This window comes from Bos indicus x Bos taurus, chromosome 17, assembly GCF_003369695.1.
Source record: "Bos indicus x Bos taurus breed Angus x Brahman F1 hybrid chromosome 17, Bos_hybrid_MaternalHap_v2.0, whole genome shotgun sequence".
NCBI classification, from domain to species: domain Eukaryota; kingdom Metazoa; phylum Chordata; class Mammalia; order Artiodactyla; family Bovidae; genus Bos; species Bos indicus x Bos taurus.
Window position 1 is genome coordinate 70,341,295 of NC_040092.1, and position 22,860 is coordinate 70,364,154.

At 38.9% G+C, this 22,860-nt stretch overlaps 1 pseudogene; it reads right to left on the minus strand.

Moving 5' to 3' along the window:
- Positions 1–18,640: 18,640 nt before the first annotated feature.
- On the minus strand, positions 18,641–18,722 carry LOC113875180 (annotated as a pseudogene).
- Between the last annotated feature and the right edge of the window lie 4,138 nt (positions 18,723–22,860).

Consider the following 22,860-nt stretch of genomic DNA (forward strand, 5'->3'; position numbering starts at 1 on the left):
ACTAGTTTGCGTTCCCACCAACAGTGTAAGAGGGTTCCCTTTTCTCCACACCCTCTCCAGCATTTATTGCTTGTAGACTTTTGGATCGCAGCCATTCTGACTGGCGTGAAATGGTACCTCATTGTGGTTTTGATTTGCATTTCTCTGATAATGAGTGATGTTGAGCATCTTTTCATGTGTTTGTTAGCCATCTGTATGTCTTCTTTGGAGAAATGTCTATTTAGTTCTTTGGCCCATTTTTTGATTGGGTCATTTATTTTTCTGGAATTGAGCTGTAGGAGTTGCTTGTATATTTTTGAGATTAGTTGTTTGTCAGTTGCTTCATTTGCTATTATTTTCTCCCATTCTGAAGGCTGTCTTTTCACGTTGCTTATAATTTCCTTTGTTGTGCAGAAGTTTTAATTTTAATTAGGCCCCATTTGTTTATTTTTGCTTTTATTTCCAATATTCTGGGAGGTGGGTCATAGAGGATCCTGCTGTGATGTATGTCAGAGAGTGTTTTGCCTATGTTCTCCTCTAGGAGCTTTATAGTTTCTGGTCTTATGTTTAGATCTTTAATCCATTTTGAGTTTATTTTTGTGTATGGTGTTAGAAAGTGTTCTAGTTTCATTCTTTCACAACTGGTTGACCAGTTTTCCCAGCACCACTTGTTAAAGGGATTGTCTTTAATCCATTGTATATTTTTGCCTCCTTTGTCAAAGATAAGGTGTCCATAGGTTCGTGGATTTATCTCTGGGCTTTCTATTTTGTTCCATTGATCTATATTTCTGTCTTTGTGCCAGTACCATACTGTCTTGATGACTGTGGCTTTGTAGTAGAGCCTGAAGTCAGGCAGGTTGAGTCCTCCAGTTTCATTCTTCTTTCTCAAGATTGCTTGGCTATTCGAGGTTTTTTGTATTTCCATACAAATTGTGAAATTATTTGTTCTAGCTCTGTGAAGAATACTGTTGGTAGCTTGATAGGGATTGAATTTAATGTATAAATTGCTTTGGGTAGTATACTACCCGTCTTAAGTTTTATAATAGATTTTGATATAAGCTATTCTGTTTTGGTTGAATTGTTTTTTAACATTTTATACAGTTACATGGACTTATTTTAAACTAAGATTTTTCTAGTCTTGTTCTGCAAATATATATATCAGCACTTTCCATAGCACTGAGGTTTTGAAAATAATAATTGTGTAATTAATTGTAATTGTGTGCCAAAACCATGGTTTGTGTAATGGAAGTTTTTAGTAGGTTTTGTATGGCACTTCTTCACAGAATAGGGACAGTATAGATTTGACACCTTTAATTCAAATGTGAGCTATTAAGAGATGGTTGTGGTGTAAAAGCAAAAATTATAGCAAATTATTGTTTACTCTTTGAAATTCAGGTTCTCGTTTTATTTTTTCTTTTTAGTCTGCATTCTTTCAGTGATTTCCCAAAAGTTTCCTTTGCTCTTAAACATATACCTTAGGGCAAGCATCATGTTCTGGAAATTAATTAAGAGAAATATTAAAAAACAAGATCCAATGAAACCTGCTGTACCAAGTAGTAAGGGTCTTTTAGGCAAGGCTGTGGGGTCTTGTGATTGCCAGACTTTGGTTAGGGTGTAGTCAGGAAAATATGTAGTCAGGAAAATATGAGAGATCAAATAGGTAGATTGGGTAGACTGGGAATATGAGGGCCCATTTCTGTAAGTCTGGGCTACTTTAACATTATGCTACCTTGGATTGGATGAAATATGGCCAACAAAACCCCTCAGTTATGCTCTGCCTGCTTATAAGGTTTTGTACTTTAGCTTTTCATTTCCTAATCAAGAATCTGTTTCCATAGAAACACAAATAAGAGTATCACAAAAGCGATTTCTCTGCTTTTGCTTCCATTTAAATGGAAAGAGGATTTACAGCAGGCAAAAAACTCAGCTTTAATAAGCAATATTTTAAAATGTGTCCTTCAAATTTATCCCTCTCAATTCATAAAGTAGTTACTGGTAGCTAAAATTTTAAAGCAAAACAAGGCAATTTTATATGTGGAGCAAATTATAAGGCCTGCATTTAAGCTAAAATAGGTTCCTGATCTTGAAATGCCTGCTAGTCTCAGCTACAGTTCCAAAATACTATGTACTTTTTCCATCTCAGGGTCAGCTCACATCTCTTCCTTCCTGGAGAGATCACCATGGGACATGGTTACCAGGGAGGGAGTAACCTGATGTTCTGAGGTGTGTTTTTTGTCTGTTTCCAAGTGTCCCATACAACTTTTCTATTATTGCTGCTTTGGACACACTCTGCTATACACTTTATTTATTTTTAATTGAAGGATAATTACTTTATAGTATTGTGTTGGTCTTGGAGTACAGAATGAAGCAGGACAAAGGCTAATAGAGTTCTGCCAAGAGAATGCACTGATCATAGCAAACATTCTCTTCCAATAACACAAGAGAAGACTCTGGACATCACCAGATGGCCAACATCAAAATCAGATTGATTATATTCTTTGCAGCCAAAGATGGAGAAGCTCTATACAGTCAGCAAAAACAAGAGCGGGAGCTGAGTGTGGCTCAGATAATGGACTCCTTATTGCCAAATTCAGACTTAAATTGAAGAAAGTAGGGAAAACCACTAGACCATTCAGGTATGACCTAAATCAAATCCCTAATGATTATACAGTGGAAGTGAGAAATAGATTTAAAGGACTAGACCTGATAGGCGGAGTGCCTGATGAACTATGGACGGAGGTTCATGACATTGTGCAGGAGACAGAGAGTAGGTAATCTCCAAGAAAAAGAAGTACAAAAAGGCAAAATGGCTGCCTGAGGAGGTCTTACAAATAACTGTGAAAAGAAGAGAAGTTAAAAGCAAAGGGGAAAAGGAAAGACAGACCCATTTGAATGCAGAGTTCCAAAGAACAGCAAGGAGATATAAGAAAGCCTTCCTCAATGATCAGTGTAAAGAAATAAAGGAAAACAATAGAATGAGAAAGACTAGAGATCTCTTCAAGAAAATTAGAGATACCAAGGGAAAACTTCATGCAAAGATGGGTTCAATAAAGGACATAAATGGTATGGACTAAACAGAAGCAGCAGATATTAAGTAGAGGTGACCACAATACACAGAAGAACTATACAAAAAAGATCTTCATGACCCAGATAATCACGATGATATGATCACTGACTTAGAGCCAGACATCCTCGAATGTGAAGTCAAGTGGGCCTTAGAAAGCATCACTACGAACAAAGCTAGTGAAGGTGATGGAATTCCAGTTGAGCTATTTCAAATCCTTAAAAGATGATGCTGTGAAAGTGCTGCACTCAATATGCCAGCAAATTTGGAAAACTCAGCAGTGACCAGAGGACTGGAAAAGGTCAGTTATCATTCCAATCCCTAATAAAGGCAATGCCAAAGGATGCTCAAACTACCACACAATTGCACTCATCTCACACACTAGCAAAGTAATGCTCAAAATTCTTCAAGCTAGGCTTCAACAATACGTGAACCATGAACTTCCAGATGTTCAAGTTGGTTTTAGAAAAGGCAGAGAAACCAGAGATCAAATTGCCAACATCTGCTGGATCATTGAAAAAGAAAGAGAGTTCCAGAAAAACATCTATTTCTGCTTTATTGACTATGCCAAAGCCTTTGACTGTGTGGATCACCACAAACTGTGGAAAATTCTTAAAGTGATGGGAATACCAGGTGACCTGACCCGCTTCTTGAGAAATCTGTATGCGGGTCAGGAAGCAACAGTTGGAACTGGACATGAAACAACAGACTGGTTCCAAATAGGAAAAGGAGTACGTCAAGGCTGTATATTGTCACCCTGCTTATTTAACTTCTATGCAGAGTACATCATGAGAAACGCCGGGCTGGATGAAGCACAAGCTGGAATCAAGATTGTGGAAGAAATATCAATAACCTCAGATGTGCAGATGACACCACCCTTATGGCAGAAAGTGAAGAAGAACTAAAGAGCCTTTTGATGAAAGTGAAAAAGGAGAGTGAAAAAGTTAGCTTAAAGTTCAACATTCAGAAAACTAAGATCATGGCATCTGGTCCCATCACTTCATGGCAGATAAATGGAGAAACAGTAGAAACTGGCAGATTTTATTTTTTTTGGTCTCCAAAATCACTGCTGATGGTGACTGCAGCCAAGATATAAAAAGACATTTACTCCTTGGAAGAAAAGTTGTGACCAATCTAGACAGCATATTAAAAAGCAGAGACATTTCTTTGCCAACCAAAGTCTGTCTAGTCAAGGCTATGGTTTTTCCAGTAGTCATGTATGGATGTGAGAGTTTGACTATAAAGAAAGCTGAGCGCCAAAGAATTGATGCTTTTGAACTGTGGTGTTGAAGAAGACTCTTGACAGTCCCTTAGACTGCAGGAGATCCAAGCAGTCCATCCTAAAGGAAATCAGTCCTGAATATTCATTGGAAGGACTGATGCTGAAACTGCAATACTTTGGCTACCTGAAGTGAAGAGCTGACTCATTTGAAAAGACCCTGATGCTGGGAAAGACTGAAGAAAGAGTTCAGTTCAGTTCATTTGCTCAGTCGTTTCCGACTCCCTGCAACCCCATGGACTGCAGCACGCCAGGCCTACCTGTCCATCAGCAACTCCCGGAGTTCACTCAAACTTATGTCCATTGAGTCATTTATGCCATCCATCTATCATGTATGGATGTGAGAGTTTGACTATAAAGAAACCTGAGCGCCAGCGAATTGATGCTTTTTGTCCCTTTTTATACTTTAATAAAACTCTGCTATACAAAAGCTCTTGAGTGATCAAGCCTGGTCCCTGGTCCTGAAGTTAAACCTTCTTCTTCAGAGATCACAAATCCGACACTGTTCACCATAAGCTATCAATGGGAAGAAGGGGTTTTGTAGAGGGATGCTCTCTATGAATATTCCAGAGACTCCACAAGTGTATCTCACATCTAAAGGCCCCATATCTCAATAGAAAGCTAAATAGCTTTTGAGGGCTCCAGGGCCTCTTCAACTCCAGCCTGGGAGCACAGTAACATGGCTTCTGCCCTCTCTTCCACCACTACTGCCCAGCTGCCCCAAGTTCTCAGACTCAGAGCCTCCTGTGCCAGATGGCCTTGGCTGCCCTAGTTCACCTAGGACAGAAAGCAGAGGGAGAAGGCTTTAGCTTTCTGGATTACAGTCAACGCTGCTGCTGCTAAGTCACTTCAGTTGTGTCCAACTCTGTGCGACCCCATAGATGGCAGCCCACCAGGCTCCCCCGTCCCTGGGATTCTCCAGGCAAGAACACTGGAGTGAGTTGCCATTTCCTTCTCCAACGCATTAGAGGGCAAATACAGTCAATGCATTAGAGAGCAAATACAGAATTACCACAGCAACACGGCCACTGGAGTGATTTCCGACTCAGCTCAGCTCAGATGCAGCTTCCCTGTGCCCTCTCGGCCACCCACCCCCGCACCCTCACTGTGCTGTAAAATCATTGTTTAGTTTATCCTTCAACATTCTAAGATGTATCTTTAGTTATCTTATCAGTATATATTTTCATTTGTATCTTATACATGAAATATTTGGCAGTCCTTTTTTATCTGAATTGTAGAAATTTTTGCAAGTATAAAATAAAATAAGAGTAGTAATAGTAAAAAGATGCCAACTGTAGCTTGTCGGGATGGCCGCCTTTCCGCTCTTGTTCATTCGCATTTGGGGGAAACCAGCAGCTGTCACTGAGCTGCCACTGTTGTCAAATCCCCACAATGCCTTTTCAGTAGAAAGATTGTCCTACAGAGCCGGTGTTTCAGCTTCCATTGCCATTTCTCAAACTATGTGGTAGTCTCATCAGAAACACAATGCGGTTTTAATAAAAAGATAATCTTTTCTATATGTTCTGTTAATCCTATGATCATCAAAAGAAGAAAAATACTTTGGAACAAAAATGGTTACTGCTGGGGGCCTCAGGCTTCTTTGGAAGTGTAGCAATTCATCTACGTGCTGAAATAAGATGCTCCCAAATCTGCTGGGAATGGTAGAGGGAAAAAGCCACCCTGCAATCCAATTCTGGTATAAAGGAAAACGAGTATTTGTCTGAGAGGGCTTGTTCCAAGCAACTGGTACAATTGTGTGAACCGGGTCAGGTTCTTGTCTGCTGTAGCCAACTGAATACCTGCTGAAGGAACTGAACAGTTCTTGATATTGAGAGAGTAAATCCCTAGTATATTTGAGGCAGTTGATTCAGATATTCATTTATTAAGCACTTATTATATGCAAGAGGGCATCAAAAGGCAAACACACTGAAACCATACTCACAGAAAACTAGTCAATCTAATCACACTAGGACCACAGTCTTGTCTAACTCAATGAAACTAAGCCATGCCCGTGGGGCAACCCAAGATGGGCGGGTCATGGTGGAGAGATCTGACAGAATGTGGTCCACTGGAGAAGGAAATGTCAAACCACTTTAGTATTCTTGCCTTGAGAACCCCATGAACAGTATGAAAAGGCAAAATGATAGGATACTGAAAGAGAAACTCCCCAGGTCAGTAGGTGCCCAATATGCTACAGGGAGGCCTGGCATGTTGTGATTCATGGGGTTGCAAAGAGTCAGACACGACTGAGTGACTGATCTGATTTGATATGCCAGATACTGAGCTAAATGTTTGTCATTTTTACTGCACTTATAATTAGAGAACAATTAAAAGAGAGAGAGAACAGAAGGTTAAGGGCCAGGAGAAGGGAAAGGAAGTAAAAGTCAAAAGAGATCCATGTGAAACATGTACCTAGAGATGCTTTATGAATGAAGTGGGTCTTAAAATAGAGTATTAATCAAGGTTCTGCATAGAAGCAGAATCAGTAGGAGATTATATATGTGTATCTATGTGTGTATATGTGTATATATATATATATATATATATATATATATATATGTAAAAGTGAAACTCCAATGTGGTGTTTTAGAGGGGCTCTGAGAAACTCCAAGTTTTTAGCACAGAAAGACCCACTACCATAATATACATTCTAAGATATCAGGATTAGTCAGAAGATTTTCAGGAAGGAGAAACTGTCCTCAAGCAGTACAGAATATACATTATTGTTATATAATCCCTAGTACAGAGTTTAAATTGAGTTGTTTGTTGTATAATCACCAGTTCTGGGCTTAAAGTAAAAAAAAAAAAATTTTTTTTATGTGGCTAAGACCAAGGAATATAAAGAAAAACAAGATGTTTGTCCTTTACTCCTCCTTGAGAATTCCAGACCCCTATCTTCTCCTTGAGAACCCCAGACCCCTTTATCCTCCTCAGAGACCCCGACTTCTTATCAACATGCCTAGGAATTGACTCTCTCATCACCTGCCCCCCACCCCCACCGAATTTTCTTTTAGGGGAATTATGTTGCTAAGGGAAAGGAGCGTCATTTTCATTCTATAACTACTTTCTGCTGTTGAGGGGCATGGTGCCTAAACTGCCGAGACAACATATTCTCCTAACCCTCATAGTGACCATCTTTGATCCAGGGGCCCCAAGTAATAGTTGTTGGAGTAGGTTGTGGCACTCGTAGGAGCCTGGACAACCATTTGTAACTTAAAAGCTTTCAGACCATTAGAAACAAACCCCATTTTACAGTTACAGATGTAAGGCAAAACAGTCATTAAACTAAGTTAAAACATAATCAAGATTAAAAGTCACATTATGTCCATAGTTACATCAGTCCATCTTAGGATTGTTAGATGTCATCACAGAGTTGAAGAAAGTCCTTTCCTTGAAGCAGAAAAACCCACCATGGGGAGTCTTCAACGGATAAAGTGGGGAGTGCTCCACAGACCCAGCAATTAGACTGATTGTGGAATGCAGCATAGGAATGAGTTCAGGAAGGTGCTGTCGTTAGGGTCAAACGGCAGACTCAGGACTTTTGGAGTTAGCAGAAGCAAGCCCACCTAGATTCTCAGGCCCATCTCATTTCCTGGCACAAACAGCAGTCTGTTTAACTAAAAGGCTGGATCAGGAGTTAATGTCCCAGTAGTATCTGTTGAAAAGCTAAAAGCTGAGTCACATAGTTAATTTTAAGACTTCAGAATCTATGACAATATCTGTGCACAAAAACAGTCTGTCACAGAGACAGTCCCTTCTTCATAGGGTTAGTTTGAGCCCTCATTAAAGCTATGGGTAAAACTTTAAACCAACTCTCTTGTGTTTCCTGAGTTAGCTTACATGGGTGTCTTTTAATAATGTCATTAGCCTTTTCGAACTATGGAATGAGGTTCGTGACATTGTACAGGAGACAGGGCTCAAGACCATCCCCATGGAACAGAAATTCAAAAAAGCAAAACGGCTGTCTGGGGAGGCCTTACAAATAGCTATGGAAAGAAGAGAAGCGAAAAGCAAAGGAGAAAAGGAAAGATATAAGATTCTGAATGCAGAGATTCAAAGAATAGCAAGAAAAGATAAGAAAGCCTTCCTCAGTGTTAAATACAAAGAAATAGAGGAAAACAACAGAATGGGAAAGACTAGAGATCTCAAGAAAATTAGAGATACCAAGGGAACGTTTCATGCAAAGATGGGCTTGATAAAGGACAGAAATGGTATGGACCTAAAAGAAGCAGAAGATATTAAGAAGAGGTGGCAAAAATACACAGAAGAACTGCACAAAAAAGATCTTCATGACCCAGATAATCATGATGGTGAGATCACTTACCTAGAGCCAGACATTCTGGAATGTGAAGTCAAGTGGGCCTTAGAAAGCATCACTAAAAACAAACCTAGTGGAGGTGATGAAATTCCAGTTGAGCTATTTCAAATCCTGAAAGATGATGCTGTGAAAGTGCTGTACTCAATATGCCAGCAAATTTGGAAAACTCAGCAGTGGCCACAGGACTGGAAAAGGTCAGTTTTCATTCCAATCCCAACGAAAGGCAATGCCAAAGAATGCTCAAACTACTGCACAATTGCACTCATCTCACACGCTAGTAAAGTAATGTTAAAAATTCTCCAAGCCAGGATTCAACAATATGTGAACTGTGAACTTCCAGATGTTCAAGCTGGTTTTAAAAAAGGCAGAGGAACCAGAGATCCAATTGCCAACATCCGCTGGATCATGGAAAAACCAAGAGAGTTCCAGAAAAACATCTATTTCTGCTTTATTGACTATGCCAATGCCTTTGACTGTGTGGATCACAATAAACTGTGGAAAATTCTGAAAGAGATGGGACTACCAGACTGCCTGACCTGCCTCTTGAGAAATCTGTATGCAGGTCAGGAAGCAATAGTTAGAACTGGACAGGGAACAACAGACTGGTTCCAAATAGGAAAGGGAGTACGTCAAGGCTGTATATTGTCACCCTGTTTATTTAACTTATATGCAGAGTACATCATGAGAAACGCTGGACTAGAAGAAACACAAGCTGGAATCAAGATTGCCAAGAGAAATATCAATAACCTCAGATATGCAGATGACACCACCCTTATGGCAGAAAGTGAAGAGGAACTAAAAAGCCTCTTGATGAAAGTGAAAGTGGAGAGTGAAAAAGTTGGCTTAAAGCTCAACATTCAGAAAATGAAGATCATGGCATCCGGTCCCATCACTTCATGGCAAATAGATGGGGAAACAGTGGAAACAGTGGCTGACTTTATTTTTCTGGGCTCCAAAATCACTGCAGATGGTGATTGTAGCCATGAAATTAAAAGACCTTTACTCCTTGGAACGAAAGTTATGACCAACTTAGGCAGCATATTAAAAAGCATAGACATTACTTTGCCAACAAAGGTCCATCTAGTCAAGGCTATGGTTTTTCCAGTGGTCATGTATGGATGTGAGAGTTGGATTGTGAAGAACGCTGAACGCTGAAGAATTGATGCTTTTGAACTGTGATGTTGGAGAAGTCTCCTGAGAGTCCCTTAGACTGCAAAGGGATCCACCAGTCCATCCTACAGGAGATCAGTCCTGGGTGTTCACTGGAAGGACTGATGTTGAAGCTGAAACTCCAATACTTTTGGCCACCTGATGTGACAAGCTGACTCACTTGAAAAGACCCTGATGCTGGGAAAGATTGAGGGCAGGAGGAGAAGGGGATGACAGAGGATGAGATGGTTGGATGGCATCACTTACTCAATGGAGATGAGTTTGTGTAAACTGCAGGAGTTGGTGATGGACAAGGAGGCCTGACGTGCTGTGGTTCATGGGGTCGAAAAGAGTCAGACATGACTGAACTACTGAACTGAACTGATTATAATAAATCAAAAGAATGTCTCAAGGTTGTAAAAATTTTACCAGACCCACTCCCACAATATACATTCTAAGATATCAGGATTAGTCAGAAGCTTTTCAGGAAGGAGAAACTGTCCTCAAGCAGTACAGAATATACATTGTTTTTATATTATCTCTAGTAGAGAGTTCAAACTGAGTTTTTTGTTGTAATCATCAAGCTTAAGGTAAAAAACATTTTATGTGACTAAGACTAAAGAATGTAAAGAAAAAAAGATGTGTGTCCTTTCCTCCTCCTTGAGAATTCCAGACCCCTATCTCCTTGAGAGCCCCAGACCCCGTTCTTCTCCTCAGGGACCCCAGACTTCTTGTCAGTCTGCCTAGGAATTGACTCTCCCCCCACTATATTGAATTGTCCTCCTTTTTCCAGACCCTAACTTTCCAGACCTAACCACATTCTGGGCTTTTCTGAGAAAACTTCAGGCCTTGGTGTGCCCAACTTTGTTTCCCTTCCAGACCAAGGAGATTCCAGTCTTCACTTCCTCAGGACAGTTACTTCTTGGTGGAGGAATGTTAGTTGTGTAGCAAGGTCACACACTGTCACCATGAGGATCTTCATGGTTTTGTATAGTTCAGAGGGATTGTCACACATGAGTACCAGAAATTACAGAGTATTGATCCCAGTCCAGTTCAGGGATTTTCCCGTTTGTTCTTATTTCTGTTTAAGCATGTGACACATCTAAACCTCTACCTTCTAAGAAGAGTCTCTTTAGGCTTAAGGAAGAGAAGACCCCTTTTGTAAACACTTACACAAGCCTGGTGTTGGCACATATTCTGGTTCTGAAAAGGACGACCTTTAATGCCACCTCAGTAAAGCCCAGCAGAAGAGTTTAACCTGTAGCTGGACTGGAAGAAATGTAGAGATGTGAGAGTTGGACTATAAAGAAGGCCAAGTGCTAAAGAATTGATGCTTTTGTACGTGTGCTAGAGAAGACTCTTCAAAGTGCCTTTGACAGCAAGGAGATCAAACCAGTCGGTCGTAAAGGAAATCAACCTAAATATTTATTGGAAGAACTGATGCTGAAGCTCCAATACTTTGGCTACCTGATGCAAAGAACTGACTCATTGGAAAAGACCCTGATGCTGGGAAGGATTGAGGGCAGGAGGAGAAGAGGACAACAGAGGATGAGATGGTTGGATGGCATCACTGACTGAGTAGACATGCGTCTGAGCAAACTCCAGGAGATGGCGAAAGACAGGAAAGTCTGACATGTTGCAGTCCACGGGATTGCAGAGTCAGACATGACTCAGAGACTGAACAGCAAAAGGGTGTTTGATGTACCATGTATTGGCACATATATATGGAATCTAGAAGGATGGTGCTGATGAACTTGTTTGCAGAGCAGTGATGGAGATGCAGACGTAGAGAACAGACTTACAGACAAGGGTTGGGGAGAAGAGAGAGAAGATAATACGAATGGACAGAGTAGCATGGAAGCATACACACTAACACATTTAAATAGATAGCAAATGGAAATTTTCTGTATGACTCAGGGAACTCAAACTGGGGCTCTGCAATAACCTAGAGGGGTGAGAATGGGCAGGAGGTGGGAGAGAGATTCAAGAGGGGAGGGGACATATGTATACCTATGGTTAATTCATGTTGATATATGACAGAAATAAAACCAATATTGTAAAGCAAACATCAATTAATTAAAAATAAATGAATATTTAAAAAAATTTTAAAAATGCATCTGGCATGTTAATTCATTAGGAATAAATACAATGTAAGTTCAAAATTTCACCACTTCTTTGCCATTAGAAGGAAAATCTTCAGCAGTTCCTCAATAGTGGTTTAGTAGAAATAAAATTCGGAGAAGGCAATGGCAACCCACTCCAGTACTCTTGACTGGAAAATCCCATGGATGGAGGAGCCTGGTAGGCTGCAGTCCATGGGGTCGCTAAGAGTCGGGCACGACTGAGCAACTTCACTTTCACTTTTCACTTTCATGCATTGGAGAAGGAAATGGCAACCCACTCCAGTGTCTTCATGTTAAGTTCTATTTACTTAGGGATTTTGTTAGTTCACATATGTTGAAGTCCTACTATGAAAATTAGTCAGTATTGGGACATAGATTTTTGTTTGTCTTACAGATATTCTACTCTGAAACATCCTCCTAAAGCCCCCACCATAAGGGAGTTCCAGCTCTGTTCATCTTATTTCCTAGATGGATGCTTCAAACATGGAACGCCTACTGTCTATCCAGAGTGAATCTGGGATCCTATGAATAGGAAGAAGAGAGAAGTCTGTAAAATCAGAATCCTGGATACTCATCAGAGAACACTTTATGCACAAAAAAAAGTGATCATGAAAATGAAGTCTAAAAGATGTTTCTCCCTCTCTTCTGGCTCTCTGTGTTTTCACTTTCTGTTAGCGAGGCATTCCAGAGGGATTAGGCAATAGGGTCATGATCCAAACTGGAATTCAACTGCTTTCTTATCTTACAGGCATCTCTATTTTGAATATTCAAAACTGAACTAAGGGTTTTTCCCTGTACCCTCAAATATGCTATGTTACCTCAGGGCCTTTGCACACAAAGTTTTCAACTTCCTTGTTTCCCCCTTAGTTCCAAGAAAGCTCTTTGATCTCAGATCAATAGTCAACTTCTAAGGTGGGGTTCTCTGACATTGCTAAGTCGTATCATCTAACTAAAGTTCTCAGAGCTCTATGCATATTTTTTGTATAGTTCATATCACAGTTTTCAATATATATTGTGTTATCATTTAGTTAATGTCTATTTGCTTAAAAGAATTGACAGTAAATGCTTTGAGGGCATTATATATATATATAAATATATATATAATTATATAATATTTATATATAATTGTATATAATGATAATTATATATATAATATATGTATAATTATACATATATTAATTATATATAATAAAATATACACTATATGTATATAATATATGATATACAATATAATATAGTATAATTAATATAATTATTAATATAATATTTATATATAAATATTAATATACATAATATTAATTAATATACATTATATATACTATATATTATATTATATCAACATTTTATATATTATTATATAAAATATATTATTATATAATATATTATATATTATATTATACTATACTATTATATTATATATTATATAACATAATATACATATTATATATATTATTAATTATTATATATAATATATATTATTATTATATAATTACTATAATAATATACATTATATATTAATATATAATATATAATACTATATTATTATCATATATATAATATTATATTATATATAATATTAATATATAATATAATTATTAATATAATATATTAATATATTATATATCACATATATTATATATTATATGAATTATATATATATATAATATATTTTATTTAAAATTTTACTTGAGTTGTATCATATTATTCATTCTTTCAACTTGGTTTTTACACTCTGCATTATTCGTTCACCCAACAAATATGATATTTGTGTCCACAATGTTCTATGCACTATTTTAGGTGATAAAGTTAGAGATTAATAACTACTAACCTGCCCTTTGGAGTTTATATTTTAATTGGAAAGAGTCAAACAAATAGAGTGGTAAAATATGTATTATGTCAGATGATGATAATGTTACAGAAAGAATAGGAAAAAGGAATGCAGAGGGCTGGGGTAGGAGTCTGGGCACGTGAGATGAGCTCTGCGCATGTCAGGGGTGACAGGAGCTGCCAGGCTGCATGCTGCCTGGAGGTGAAATGCAGGGAAGGAGACTCACCCAGAGCACACGGGGTTCCGAGTCCTCCCCCTCACCTAACCAGGAGCAGGTGTTATTAAGACATATCTGTTGATATGTATGAACCATGTTCACAGCCGTGACCTACTGCACAGCATTCCATCTTATAGATAAACTACATTTTATTTATTTCTTAATGGATGGCCATTTGGCCGCTTTTATCTCGGTTTCTGCTGCAGCACTGCTCTGAAAATTTCTGCTCACTTTTCCTTCTACTATGCGCAAGATGTTCCCTGGGCTTAGAAGCGCAACGGCTGGTATTTTTGTCATGATTGCTTTCAGTTTGGTCTACATTGCTAAATCCTTCCCTGAGGTGCTTGTTCACATTCTCCCAGCATATACAAGCACAGGCCATAGTTTCCCTACAGCCTTACCATCACTAGACTTTGTCACACATTTTAATTTTTGAACTCCTAAAGGGTACAAAATAGGGGTTTGTTGCTTTAATTTGGCTTCTCTCAATACTGATGAAGTTAACCATTTTTTTTTCTTATTTATTGGCCATTACACTAACTGTTGTATAAGTCACCTTTCATATATTTTGATTTTTATTACTCTCATATTGTTCGTCTTCTGAAAGATTTACATCAGTTTCTTATCTATTCTGGATATGAAGTCTCTCAGTACACTTTTAATGAAGTCTCCAGGGCTGTTCCTTGTTATTTATCTTTTTTAATTTTGCCCTTAGTTACATTCAGATTTTAATTTTTATATAGTCAATCCACTAATCTTTGGTTTTATAGTTGAAACTTTAAATGTCTTAAGAAGTTATTTAATGTTTTTTAATGTCACAAAGATATTCTTATCGATCTAGCATCTCTCTACTATTCAAGAGGACTCCCAGGCTCACGTTGGAGGGCTGCAATCACTGATGACTACGACATCCTTATTTACTGATACAGCAAGAAATATTGCATTTCTCATTGCTAGTCTCCACTTCAGAATCTGTTTTCCAGGGAGCCTGATCTGTGACAATTGTTAGAAGTGGTCCTAGTAAACAGATTTTAAAATGAATTTTTGGAGCTGAATCACCTAATACCTGGCTGGTAATGATGATATATGCCATAGATGAAGCAAAAATAAATTTTGGCAGCCTAGCAACTTTTAAAACTTTCACTGGGGGAAACTGAGAAGGCATATTGCTGGAAGAAAATGTACTGGTGGGTGCAGTATGTCAAGTGATTGAGAGGATCAGAGGTAGCAAAGATTTATAAGGAAGGAGTTTGGAATTGGATGGTGTTGAGAGTTCAGCTTAACTAGTCCATAATATCATTGCCTCAGCATTCATTTTGTGTGGTCAGGAGGCCTGTAGGGGCCTTCAATTTGAACTGGCACTAGCTCAGCCTCCCATTCCCTAAATCATAGCCCACAGAGTAACAAGTAAATGTAAGTTCCTGATATGACTCTTCTAATGGCCTGTGTGATAAGCATTCTCTCTTTGTGCCCAGGGCCTTCCCCTTGTACCCCCCTTAGATAATACTCTCAGGAAGCTTGCCAAAACCCCAGCTGTTTTTGGTTTGAATCAAGCTCTCCAGCTTTAGCCTGAGCACTCCAAAGCACTCTACCAATAGACCCGAATAAAAGCATGTGCAGCTACTGGTACTCTTCCTCTGCCCGGTCCTGCCTTGGCCTCCCTCATGCTGTGTTCCTCCTCCAGGACTTAGCAAATAGTAAGCTTCTCCATTTCACTTTTCCTTGTAGTCTTTTTTGAACTCTGGCTCACCATTCCATACACTCCTGTGCTCTACTTAACAAGTGTTAATTTATTAAAATTATAACAGATAGCTCTTGCTGAGGGCTTTTGATATATTAGAAAAAGTCAAGAAAAGTTGAAGAAAATTAATCACCAATTTAAGGCTTTATTGTAGCCAGAGGATATCCTTGGCAATATATAAAGATATTCTCAGCTTTTGCATTGGAGAGAAAACCCACAGTTTCAACATAAAAATAGTGAAGCTCCAAAGAAAGCTGAATTCTTAGCCCTGAAAGTCTGCTACACCAAATTCAGGGCAGTGTTTGGGAAGATGAGACTCTAAGAATTGGGTTGACACACTCAAAAATTTTGAATCCTTAGATTCTCCTGAACAATCCAGGTTTGAATAAGCCACCTATTCCTTGCTACTTTCCTGGTGGCTCAGACAGTAAAGTGTCTGCTTACAATGCAGGAGACCTGGGTTCAATCCCTGGGTCAGGAAGATCTCCTGGAGAAGGAAATGGCAACCCACTCCAGCATTCTTGCCTGGAGAATCCCATGGATGGAGGAGCCTGAAAGGCTACAGTCCATGGGGTCACAAAAAGCTGGACACGACTGAGTGACTTCACTTCACTTTTCACTTTCTTGTTTACATTAAGATTATGTGGAGGCCTTCCATCCAAAGACAACAGTTTCCTTCTTTAAGATCTCCCTGGCTCCTCATCCTTTGACTATCACATCCGTTACTAGGGTTAAATCATAACAGGATCTAGCCAGGGAAGGACTGAGCCTGCTGAGGGCAGGATACACCTGAGAGTTACAGCATGTAACAACAGGAGATGGGAATGTTTGTTTCGTACCATAACATGCTGAGCGTTCTAGATTAAAGAAGATGGAGTATAAGATTAAATAAGGGAGACTTCAGTGATATGGGAATAATGGTCTGTGATCAAAGCTTTAACACCCTGATGAGGACCCAGGAGTCAGTGCTAGCACACAATTCAGATGGTTCCTAAAATCTTGGAGAAAGTGAAATGCCAGCATCATTGCAGGTGGTGAAAGACAGGAGCAAGATAAGTGAACATGCTAGGGAGGAGTTTGGACATACTGCAGAAAAATATCACACAAGGCTGGACACCACCAGCAATTATGTTCCATGTGACGGTCCAGAAAAATAATGATAATGATAAGAAGTGCACTTACTTGTAAGAGGAGCCAAAATAATGTTGAGATATAATGTTTAGAAACTTAGTGGTGGCTGTCCTCTGTAGACCAAGTCTGGTGGTAGGACCAAGCTCATTGCAAAGGAGATGGTATGATCCGTGAATAATTAGAGATCAAGTGAGGGTGCTCAAGAATCAGAAGCAAAATGGGAACAATTGTAATGGGAACAATTGTAATGGATGAGAATGTTACAATGTTTGTGTTACATGTTTATACCTACTAGGGAACATCACTTGTGTAGCAGTCACTAAACATCTAAGCAGACGGAATGATTTAGCCAGTTGACACCAACCATCTTCTGTTAGGGACCGTTTTATTACTAGCACAGTGGGTACAAAAATAGAATAATCTCTGCAACAGAGATAGGTAATATGGGTAGGCCAGCAATATGGACTCTCACTCACCAATAATGATTTTAACTATTGCTGTTGTTTAGTTTCCCACCTGTTAACAATGGAAATGAGCTACTGTCTTATGACTCTCAACATGGCATCATCTTTCTAGGGAAACCACCAGGCTTTTGGTAATGGGTTGATTACTTTGAACCTCTTCCACCCCGCAGAAGCAGTAATTTATCTAGAAGGGATTTGAGTTGTTTTGCCTTTCTTGAGTGCAAGACTTTACTCAGCACCATTATAAAGACTTAAAGATTGTTTCAACAACTGGCAGGGATTCTTCATATAATTATGTCAAACTGAGGGAGTAACTTAAAAGCAAAGGAAATGAAACAAGAGGCTTGTGACCACAAGATCTGCTGGTTCTATTACATGCTATACCACTGGGCAGCTTCCAGCTAGAGTGATGGGACAGCTTTTAGAAGGTGCCAACTTAGAGACAATACCCTTAAGAATGGGGCATTATGCTCCAAGACATGGTATAATCAAGCAGCATCCTATAAGGCCTTCCCAAAATAGACCCCCACCCATGTCCCCCACCTGCCCTTTTGTCATTTGGAATCTGAAGGCTTTACCTCACCAATTACCAATTACCTCACCACCAATCAATCAGAAGAATGTCCACCAGCTAAAGCCTCCCTGCTCCTTGAACACTGTGATTCCTTGCTACCCCTGTCGGGGTGCAGCACACAGTCTTGAAGGCATTAACCTGCTGTGGCCCCCTTTGTCTGACAAAGCAATAAAGCTATTCTTTTCTACTTTACTCCAAACTCTGTCTCCAAGTTTCTATTCAGCACTTGTGAACGGAGACCGAGTTTCAGCCACAATGGTATATTAACTAAATCCATGAATTGAATATTTATTATCCTTAATAGAGAAAATAATAGAGAATATTATTTTATTTATATTATTTTTTCTTTTAATAGAGAAAATACATGCTCTAGAAATCAAGGCTTCAGAGTATGAATAGCTCCTTTCCTTTCCTCTACCAGGTCACTTACATATTTGGGCTTTTGTTCCTGGATCTCTAGGCTCTTCAGGCTAAAGATCCTATTTCACAAAGAGAGAATACTTCTACCAGGGGAAACAGCAAGAGGGTATTAAACTTTAAGATATGGCTGAAAACAGAGTTATTATTTTGGCAGAGATGTTTGACACTTACCCTTAGGAGAAGCCAGGGGTGCTGTTATGTAGTAGGAGTGGGGAAGACTCTATTTGCACCCACGTAATTCATTGGAAAATCACTTGGTACCCCCTGACAATTGTAATCATAAATATAAAAGTCAAAAAGGAGGGCATGGTCACCAGTGGCTCAGAGCACTTAGAAATGAAGATCTAAGCTACTCCACCGGATAGTATTAGCTCAGAGTGGAAGGAATGAAGGAGGAGTACAAACTACAGAAATGATCCCTGAAAGTATAGTCTTGGTGACGTTTGGCAGAAACCAACACAAGACTGTAGAGCAATAATCCTTCAATTAAAAATAAATAAATTTAATTAAAAAAATGAACAGTAGAGGGGGAAGATGATGAACATTTTTGTGACCACTAGACACCAGTGTGGCAGTGGAAGGCATCTTTATAAGTGTCCCCTAGAGAAGAGATCAATAAGAACCCTGGAGTTCTTCCTAATGGGGTAAATTTATCCAAAGCAATTAGATCTGAGAAGTGTGAGGGACAGACTGGAGTGAATACTATAATACACTTCCCAGATCTTCCTTAAACCATAAGACACATGCTTCTGGAAGTTTTGCCTGATTAAGTTTCATAGCTGGATCCCTCCATAGGAATTATTCTCAGTCAGAGGGTACTGTGGTTACCTAGAAGATTCCTCCCCTTCCTGAGGGCAGTCTGTTGATGTCTCTGAAGAGCCCTCAAAGTTTCCTTTGAGATTAGCTGAAACCTGTTGCAATTGAATCACAGTTAATTTCTGCATTTGTCCAATTCTGATTTTCTCATTCCTGTGAGAACTCCTCAACAAATCTCCTGCATATAAATCTGAGAGCTGTTTCCTGGGGAAATTAAGCCACAACAAGATCTTACTTTAGCACTTATTTCTGTGTGGTGTGTTAAAAGGATCTGATCTTATTTTATTCCATACAGAAAGTTTAGTGCTCCGAAGTTATGGAGAGGCCCATTGATGTGTGATGCCAGTACTATTGTATATCAAGTTGTTATACAACTTTTCCCATCTTGGTCTGTTTATTGATCTATTTTTTACTGCTGTATTGTTTTAATTATTAATACTATATGTTTATAATAAATATTATCTGTCAGGGCACATCACCTCTCTTTGTTCATTCAAAAGAATTATCTTAGCTCTTCTTATACTACAATTATGCCATATAAATTTTAAACTCCGGATTTCAACTTGATAAAAATATTGTTTGGATTTAAATTATGAATGAATGGAATTTATATCAAATTGTTATGGTAAATTGACTTTATAATTTTTTTCTAATATATATAAATACATGATATATATAATATATATTGCATATATATATATGTACATGTATCTCTTCACTTCAGTTGCACGTTCCTGTCTGACTCATTGTGACCCCACGGAAGGCAGCATGCCAGGCCACCCTGTCCATCACCAACTCCTACAGCATGTTCAAACTCATATCCACAGAGTCAGTGATGCTACCCAACATCTCATCCTCTGTCATGCGCTTCTGCCCCTGCTTTCAATCTTTCCCAGCACTAAGGTCTTTTCCAATGAGTCAGTTCATCTCATCAGGTGGTCAAATAATTCAGCACCAGTACTTACAATGAATATTTAGGACTGATTTCCTTTAGGATTAACAGGTTTGATTTTTTTGCAGTCCAAGGGACTCTCAAGAGTCTTCTCCAACACCACAGTTCAAAAGCATCAATTCTTTGGCACTCAGCTTTCTTTACGGTCCAACTCTCACATTCTTACATGACTACTGGAAAAACCAAAAACCCAAAGCTTTGACTAGAAGGACCTTGGTTGGGAAAATAATGTCTCTGCTTTTTAATATGCTGTCTAGCTTGGGCATAGCTTTTCTTCCAAGAACAAATGTCTTTTAATTTCATGGCTGCAGTCACCATCTGCAGTGATTTGAGAGCCCAAGAAAATAAAGTCGATCACTGTTTCCATTGTTTCCTCATCTATTTGCCATGAAGTGATGGGACTGAATATCATGATCTTCATTTTTTGAATAAGTTTTAAGCTAGATTTTTCACTCTCCTCTTTCACTTTCTTCAAGAAGATCTTCAATTCTTCTTCGCTTTCTGCCATAAGGATGGTATCATATGCATATCTGAGGTTATTGATATTTCTCCTGGCAATCCTGATTCTAGCTTGTGCTTCATCCAGCCAAGCATTGCACATGATGTTCTCTGCATATAAGTTAAACAAGCAGGGTGACAATTAACAGCCTTGATGTACTCCTTTCCCAATTTGGAATCAGTTCACTGTTCCATGTCTGATTCTAACTGTTGCTTCTTGACCTGCATACAGATTTCTCAGGAGGCAGGTCAGGTGGTCTGGTATTCCCATCTCTTTCAGAATTTTCCTCAGTTTGGTGTGATCCACACAGTCAACAGCTTTGGCATAGTCAATAAAGCAGAAATAGATGTTTTTTCCCCCTGGAACTCTCTTGTTTTTTCTATAATCCAACAGATGTTGGCAATTTGATCTCTGGTTCCTTTGCCTTTTCTAAATCCAGCTTGAACATCTGGACCTTCTCAGTTCATGTAGTACTGAAGCCTCACTTGGAGAATTTTGAGCATTACTTTGCTAGTGTGTAAAATGAGTTCACTTGTGCAGTAGTTTGAACATTCATTGGCATTGCCTTTCTTTGGGATTGGAATGAAAACTGACCTTTTCCAGTCCTGTGGCCACTGCTGAGTTTTCCATATTTACTGGCATATTGACAGCATCATCTTTGAGGACTTGAAATAGCTTAGCTGGAATTCCATCACCTCCACAAGCTTTGTTCATAGTGATCCTTCCTAAGGCTCACTTGGCTTCAGACTCCAGGATGTCTGGCTCTAGGTGAGTATTCATACCATCATGGTTATCTGGGTCATTAGGATCCCTTTTTGTATTGTTCTTCTGTGTATTCTTGCCACTTCTTAACATCTTCTGCTTCTTTTAGGTCCATACTGTTTCTGTTCTTTATTGTGCCCATCTTTTGCATGAAATGTTCCCTTGAAATCTCTACTTTCTTGAAGAGATCTCTAGTCTTTCTCATCCTATTGTTTTACTCTGTGTTTTTGCATTGATCATGGCGGAAGGCTTTCTTATCTCTCCTTGCTATTCTTTGGAACTCTGCATTCAGAAGGGTATATCTTTCCTCTTCTCTGTTGCTTTTAGCTTCTCTTTTTTTCTCAGCTATTTGTAAGACCTTCTCAGACAACCATTTTTTCTTTTTGCATTTTTTTTCACCTGGGGATGGTCCTGATCACTGCCTCCTCTACAATGTCATGAACTTCCATTCATAGTTCTTCAGGCACACCTTCCAGCAGATCAGTTGAATCTCTTTGTCACTTCCACTGTATAATTGTAAGGGATTTGATTTAGGTCATACCTGAATGGTCTAGGAAGAAGGCAATGGCACCCCACTCCAGTACTCTTGCCTGGAAAATTCCATGGATGGAGGAGCCTGGTAGGCTGCAGTCCGTGGGGTCGCTAAGATTCAGACACAACTGAGTGACTTCACTTTCACTTTCACTTTGAATGGTCTAGTGGTTTTCCCTACTTTCTTCAATTTCAGTCTGAATTTGGCAATAAGGAGTTCATGATTTGAGCCACAGTCAGCTCCTGGTCTTGTTTTTGCTGACTGTATAGAGCTTCTCCATCTTTGGCTGCAAAGAATATAATCAATCTGATTTCGGTGTTGACCATCTGGTGATGTCCATGTGTAGAGTCTTCTCTTGTGTTGTTGGAAGAGGATGTTTGCTATGACCAGTGCATTCTCTTTGCAGAACTCTATTAGTCTTTACCCTGCTTCATTTTGTACTCCAAGGCCAAACTTGCCTGTTACCCCAGTATTTCTTGGCTTCCTACTTTTGCATTCCAGTCCCCTATAATGAAAAGGTCATCTTTTTTTTGGTGTTAGTTCTAGAAGATCTTGTAGGTCTTCATAGAACCATTCAACTTCAGTTTCTTCAGCATTAGTGGTTGGGGCATAGACTTGGATTACCATGATATCGAATGATTTGCCTTGGAAACGAACAGAGATCATTCTGTCGTTTTTGATATTGCATCAAAGTACTGCATTTTGGACTCTTTTTTTTTTTTTTTTACTATGATGGCTACTCCATTTCTTCTAAGGGATTCTTGCCCATAGTCATAGATATAATGGTCATCTGAATTAAATTCACCTTTTCAAGTCCATTTTAGTTCACTGATTCCTAAAATGTCAATGTTCACTCTTGCCAGCTCCTATTTGACCACTTCAAATTTACCTAATTAATGGGTAATTCCAGGTTCCTATGCAATATTGTTCTTTACAGAATCTAACTTTACTTCCATCACTAGTCACATCCAAATCTGGGTGTTGTTTTCACTTTGGCTCTGTCTCTTCATTC